Below are 5,991 nucleotides of genomic sequence, written 5' to 3'. Positions count from 1 at the left end.
CGATGCTGCCTTGCCAGAGGTCACGGCTCAGCTGTAATACCTCCCAAAGCCTGAATGTGTTTGCCTGCGGCAGTCTGCCGAAAATTAATATGCAGAGTAGGGGGATCCTTCCCCCCGGTGCAGGTGCCACAGCGGGAGCCGTTTGAGTGAGGGGAACATAAACCTGAGCTGAGCGCGCCTGCCACGGGAGCGGTGCAGGAGACGATGCTCTTATCAGAGCAGCGACACCGACAACCGGGCTTTATACATTTTTAATAAATCATTTTAAATTCTTGACTGTCAGGAGGATTGAATCAGGTGCTTCCCTGGCTGAAAGACTGAGGGGCTGTACCGGCTCTCCCAGCAGCCCAGCACTGCTGCCAATGGGGTGCACAGGGCCTCCGGTTCCACCGCGTGGCTTCACTTGGGGCCACTGGGCATTGCTCAGTGCTGCCGGCACCGGGTCACCCTGCCGCGGTGGGCTCGGGAATCGTTCACCTTCCTCTTCCCCCCGGTCAGTGCCCTCCGCCATGCCGGGGCCACCAACAGCCCGGCAGAGCCATGGCGAGCCAGGAGCGGCACAGGGGAGAGGGGGAACTTGCTGAAACAAGCAAATTGCAATGATTCCCCTTTTCCAAATGTCAGCAGATTTGGAGGGGAAAGAAGCAAATAAGTTAAAGGTGAAGATCTCCCAGGAATCTCCAGCTCACTCCAATTTTGCTCCCAAAGCCCGGCTTCCAGTCCAGCTGCCCACAGACACACACTCCCCCTGGGGCTGCCCCCCTCGGCAGAGACCCCCCTGTAATCCAGGCTAACAGCACACGCCAGCACCGCTCCACAAATGCAATTAAGCATCGTAATTGCGTCGTTTGGGGGAGAAGGAAACTAGTTACAGAGCAACGGAAGAGAAATAATAAATCTGTGCAGGAGAGAGGTATGTAACACCACATGCAAGGGATGGGGCAGGAGCAAACCCAGAAGCAGCATCACACCTGGCCCTGATCATCTCCTGTTTCCAGGAACCTGTCATTCACAAAGCCAAAAGGTTTTGGCCAAGGAGTCAGCGAATCCGCCTGCGATGGAGCTCTGACCCTCTGCCAAAGGAGGAGGCACCCCGGGCTCCCTGGTTCTGTGCGGGCTGAAAGGTGCCCTGGGGACCATCAGGGAGGAGGTGAAGCTCACTGGAGAGGGGGACAGTACGCAGCTGGAGGTGGCCGTGGCTGCCAACCCCTCTCTGGGAGCGATGCCTTTGATGTGCTGCGATGGCCAGGGTGCTGCCCACCGTGGGTCCCCTCTGCAGCCGAAGCCTCGGGGACCCCCGGATCCCCTGTCAGCTGTGCCCCCCCCCCAGCCCAGCAATGCTGCTGAGCACTCCTGCACAAAGAGGCTTCAAAACGGCCCCATGCCGGATATTAAATGTTCCCAGGTGAGATAAAACCAAATCACCTGTCAGTCAGCCCTGTATCTCTCGTGGCATCAGAGGCTCGTGACTAATAGGGCTAGAAAACGCACTGCAGGCTGGAATCTGCTCTTCCTTGTGCTCCCATCCCCGCTCACAAGGGCTTTCGCCCAAGCTTTTGAGTAAGGTTGAATTTTTCACAAAATACAAATGGGGAGGAAAGAAAAAGGCATGGGATCTGCTCCGTTGCTGGCAGGAGACCGAGTGCGGGGACAACAGAGACTGAGGACACTGTGACCCCAGGATGCTCCCTGGCTGCTGCTGGGATGCAGAGCTGGTGCGGGGTCATGTTGGGGCACCCTTGGGGCTGCTGCTTTGTCATGCCCCAGCCCCAGGAGTGCATGGGTGTTTCTTACACCCCCTGTAGCATGAGTGCTGTGATGTCCCCTCGGTGCTTTTACAGGGTGGGAAGGGTGTGGGGGGCTCTCACAGGAAGCCTGACTCTGCTACTTGTCTCGGAGCTGGGAAGACCCTGGGGGAAGTCGCAGGAGCAATGATCCATCATGTGCCAGTGACCCGGACGGGGATATTTTTAAGCACGGAATAAAAATAGACTCTGGCTGACAGTGAGCACTTGCTCCCGGCATCGTTGTCAACGGGGCTGGGGGCTGGGGGGGGGGTAGGGTGCACCCCGATCCCTCATGCCCCGGCTGGCCCACCATGAGCTCTGCACAGTTATCCCCCTGCCACGGACAGTTGGTCCCAGCTTGCTCTTAGGGTGGCCCTAGTGTCACTATCCACACCCTGGGGACCACCGCCGTGCCCAGGCAACGCGCCCCCCCCCAAAACACCAGGTTGTTTGTGCTGGGCTGCTGATGCCCCCATAGAAAACACGCTGCCTAATGTATGGCTGCCTGTGAGATAATGCAGGCTGCCGCTGGCCCCAGGACCTGACTGAAACAGAGATTTGTTTCAGCTGAATAACTTGCTGAATCTATAAATAAACTGGGGGCTGGGGGAAGCAACCACAGAGCACAGGAGCTTCTGCCTTCCTGACCTCTGCAGCACCCAAGGCAGCTGGTCCCAAATATTGCCCAGCTCCACGCCTCCACCACCACCCACGGCAGTGTCACCCAAGGGGACAGCGAGAAGGATGCTCCTGCAACACTGCTCCTTGCCCGAACGGGAGCTTTTTGTGGCCAGACCAGCTGCCTGCCCTCCGTGCCCTCCAGCTCTGGCTCTCCCAGGCTGGCCCTGGCACTAGGGGCGCTTCTGGCCCCGGGGACCCTGGCAAGGGCCGCATGGGACCAGTTTCTCACCTTGGGCTTCCCAGTGGGCAAACTCCGCTTTCACACTGGTGAGATTTGGGATCCAGGAGTGAACCCATGCGCTGGTACAGGGTGAGGGGCAGCAGATCCTCCATGCCGCTGCAGCAACTCAGAGAGACCCCCACTCCTGCCTTCCTTCCTCCTCCTCCTCCCACTTCACGCCTGGCTGCCCGTGGCCGTCTCACTCCACTCCCTGCTCTCTCCATTTGCTTTCCCAACAGATGTTGGTGTCTCTCCTCTAACGAGCATTTTAACGCCAGAATCTCTCTCGCCCCCTTGACTGGGAAGCAAAAAGCTTGACATCTCCCATCAGCGTCAAAGTCACTCGCCCAAACACCCCGCACCCCACCACGGCTGCCGGCGCCGCGCTTCCTCCGCGCCCGCAGCTTGGTGTTGCCGGAGTCACCGTGGCACAGTGCCGGCACCGCCGCGAAGGTGCGTGCTGTGTTGATGTCCCCCATGTGCCCTGTCCTTGCCTGCATGGAGCCACCTCTCCAGACCACCCATCCCAGCAGCGTCCCTTGGGGAGCCGCATTTGGAAACGGCTGGGAGCTGGGGAAAACCTCACGGGATTTGCAGTGGAATAGGGACCAGGGTTGTTAGCCGAAAACCAGCCATGGGAAGCACCCGTCTGTGTGCCGACACCTTTGTTAGCACCAATAAACCCTCAGCCCAGCGGGTGGGCATCCCCTCTGTCCCTCGCCGTGCCGGGCTGTGCGGGGCTGTGTCCCGGTGATACTAATTATGGGCAGGAGCTGGCGGGGGGGCGAAGGCACCATCTCCCCGCCGTGTCCTTCAGCATCTCTTTGTGTCCCCGTTGCCAACACAGGAGGGCTGCGAGCAGGGCAGGAGGCAGCGATCCCAAATATTGATGCCGGCCCCGATCAATGCTATCTCCTTTTTCCATGCCTATGAGCTCATTGATTTTTTTTTGTTGTTACCTCTCTGTTTATGTAATGTCTGAACTTTGCACAACTGAACCGTTTAATGTGCAGAAAAGAGCCCTGTTGCCATGAAAACGGACCTGCAAATGACAGCACGAATGCGGAGATATCCCTGTTTTATTGGGCCATACTGAATGTATTTTAACCTTGATAAGTCAATAACTTTTCGTACAAAAGAAACGAAAGCAGCTACGGCTTTCAGAGCCTTGAACGCATTTAAAGCGGAGAGTAATGGCCCGGTTTTAATCCCCTGGAAATCTTTCTCATTCTGAGGGCCAGTCATTTCTAGAACAGACTGACATTTTGGTCAAAGAATTACAGCGTGCATTTGTCAGGATGAGAGATGAAAACGCTCAGCACTCCGGATTGCTAGCACCGGTCAAAAATAATGATATTAAATTAAAGGGACACCGTCATCTTAAAGATCAGTGGTTACAGTCCCACATATCTCCGCTTTGCAAGGGCAATGGTGAGCAGCCGGCATGGAAAACTTTGGGTGGGCTCCCTGGTGCCGCAAGGGAAGGACTTCCTCGCTGCCACCCCGGACCCAGCCGATGCATTATTTATTTGTGCTAAAGCAGATCGACTTTTAAAAATCTCTCTCCTCCAGCAGCGAAGGCTGCCCGCTTCCTTTTTGCAATTCAATCCCTCTGGATGTGGAAGCAGAGCTGGTCTCACTTTGCAGAGCTCATTCATTAGCAGATTAAGGCTCTCCTTGTGTTCCCAACATCGCTGGGTGAAATTTATGTTCCGGCAAAGTATTCACGGGTTCCCTGAATCACAAAAGTGTTTCTCCTCTGTAAAGTCTTAAAAAAAAAAAAAAAAAAAAAAAAAAGATGTAAATGGGGAGGCCAGAACTGCTTAATAGTATCTTCTTGAAGGCAGTGCCAAAACACCCACCTTTTGAAATTTGCTATTTCAAGATGGATCTCTTCCCCAGCAAAAATGCCATCACCCTTTCAAGTCCTTGTGAGCGAGTTCAGGTGGTTAAAACATTTTCTGAGAAGAATGAGGGCTTCTTTTTTTGTGCCAAATAAAAAGCAATCTTTCTTCCTGACTTACTAATAGCTTTGATTAAATTATCTTTGAAAAATCTAAGTGCTGTTCACAAATCTATAATGGTTTTATTCTTATCGCTGGCCTATATTGCAACAGAGAAAGCAGATAAATAAGCTGCAGAGAACGTACAAAGCTGCACAAGAACCTGCCAGATATATGAGCTAAAAATGTTTGAACTGAAACAAACGAATAGTATGAATAGCCCTGCTCAAAGAGGGAATTTATTCAATATAATGTATTTTCATAGGGAGGATAATACGTATTATAATTACACAGAGGAATCGCTCTCCTGAAAGCATATCTAGCTATTATTTTAATTTCTCAACCTTCAGCGTTTGCTGGATCAGAAGTTGTGACTGGAGCACCTTCACATGTTTGGAGATACCGAGTCTCCCGAAACGGCTCCTGGGGTGCAGCTCTCCTCCTGCACACCCAAGGTCACGGACGCCTGGGGAGCCGCCGGGGCTTCCCTGGACGAAGGAGATGGAAAGGCCCCGAGAAGAAGCCGAACCACCCCAAAACTCCTCAAAGCTCAGTGCAGCAAGGCAGGAGCCAGGGAGGGGGGAGACAGGAGGGCGGTGAGCCCCGGGGGCACACGCTGGGCTGCTTGGGGGGCACTGGGCAGTAGGGAGCTGCGTGGGCTCCTCAGTGTCATTATGGGCAAGAGTGAACGGGCTGCTCCTCAAAGCCCCCTCTGTCCGCAAGATGCTCACACTCTCACAGCCTATGGCAGGGGTACGCTGGATTTGGGGAAGGAATAAAGGACTCCAGGAGCGGTGCTGATGAGGGCAGGCTCAGCCACCACAGCGCCCGCTCCGACTGCGCGATCCACGGGGGGCTCAGCGGTGGCTATAGCCATCACCGCGCCGGTCACCAGCTCTCCGGAGAGCGCCAGCTGTCCGGTGGGGACCTCCAGCCAAGGTTTCATCCCCTGTTTGCCGGAGCTGTGGCACCCCGGGGTGGGGCGCCGCGGAGGAGCCGTCCCCGTGCCCTCGAGGGCCCCCGGGGGAATCCGCGGCCCCGCCGAGCCCACCCCGCCGGGGGAAACCCTCCTCCGGCGTCGGGACTACAACTCCCATCAGGCCCCGCGGCGCCGAGCGCCGGGCACGGCGCGGCGGCCACGCGCGGTGCGCGCCGGGAAACGCAGTCCCTCGCCTTACGCCTGCCCGAGCCTCCTGCCGGCGGCCGGTTCGAATTTTCCCGCGAAAGGGGCGCGTGTTGCCGGGGCGGCCCCGCCCCCTCCCCGCAGGACGCGCGGCGGCGTCCCCTTGGTAACGCGCCG

The sequence above is a fragment of the Haliaeetus leucocephalus genome, unplaced genomic scaffold (assembly GCF_000737465.1).
Source record: "Haliaeetus leucocephalus isolate CR32 unplaced genomic scaffold, Haliaeetus_leucocephalus-4.0 Scaffold840, whole genome shotgun sequence".
In the NCBI taxonomy this organism is placed as follows: Eukaryota; Metazoa; Chordata; class Aves; order Accipitriformes; family Accipitridae; genus Haliaeetus; species Haliaeetus leucocephalus.
This window is presented reverse-complemented; position numbering follows the sequence as displayed.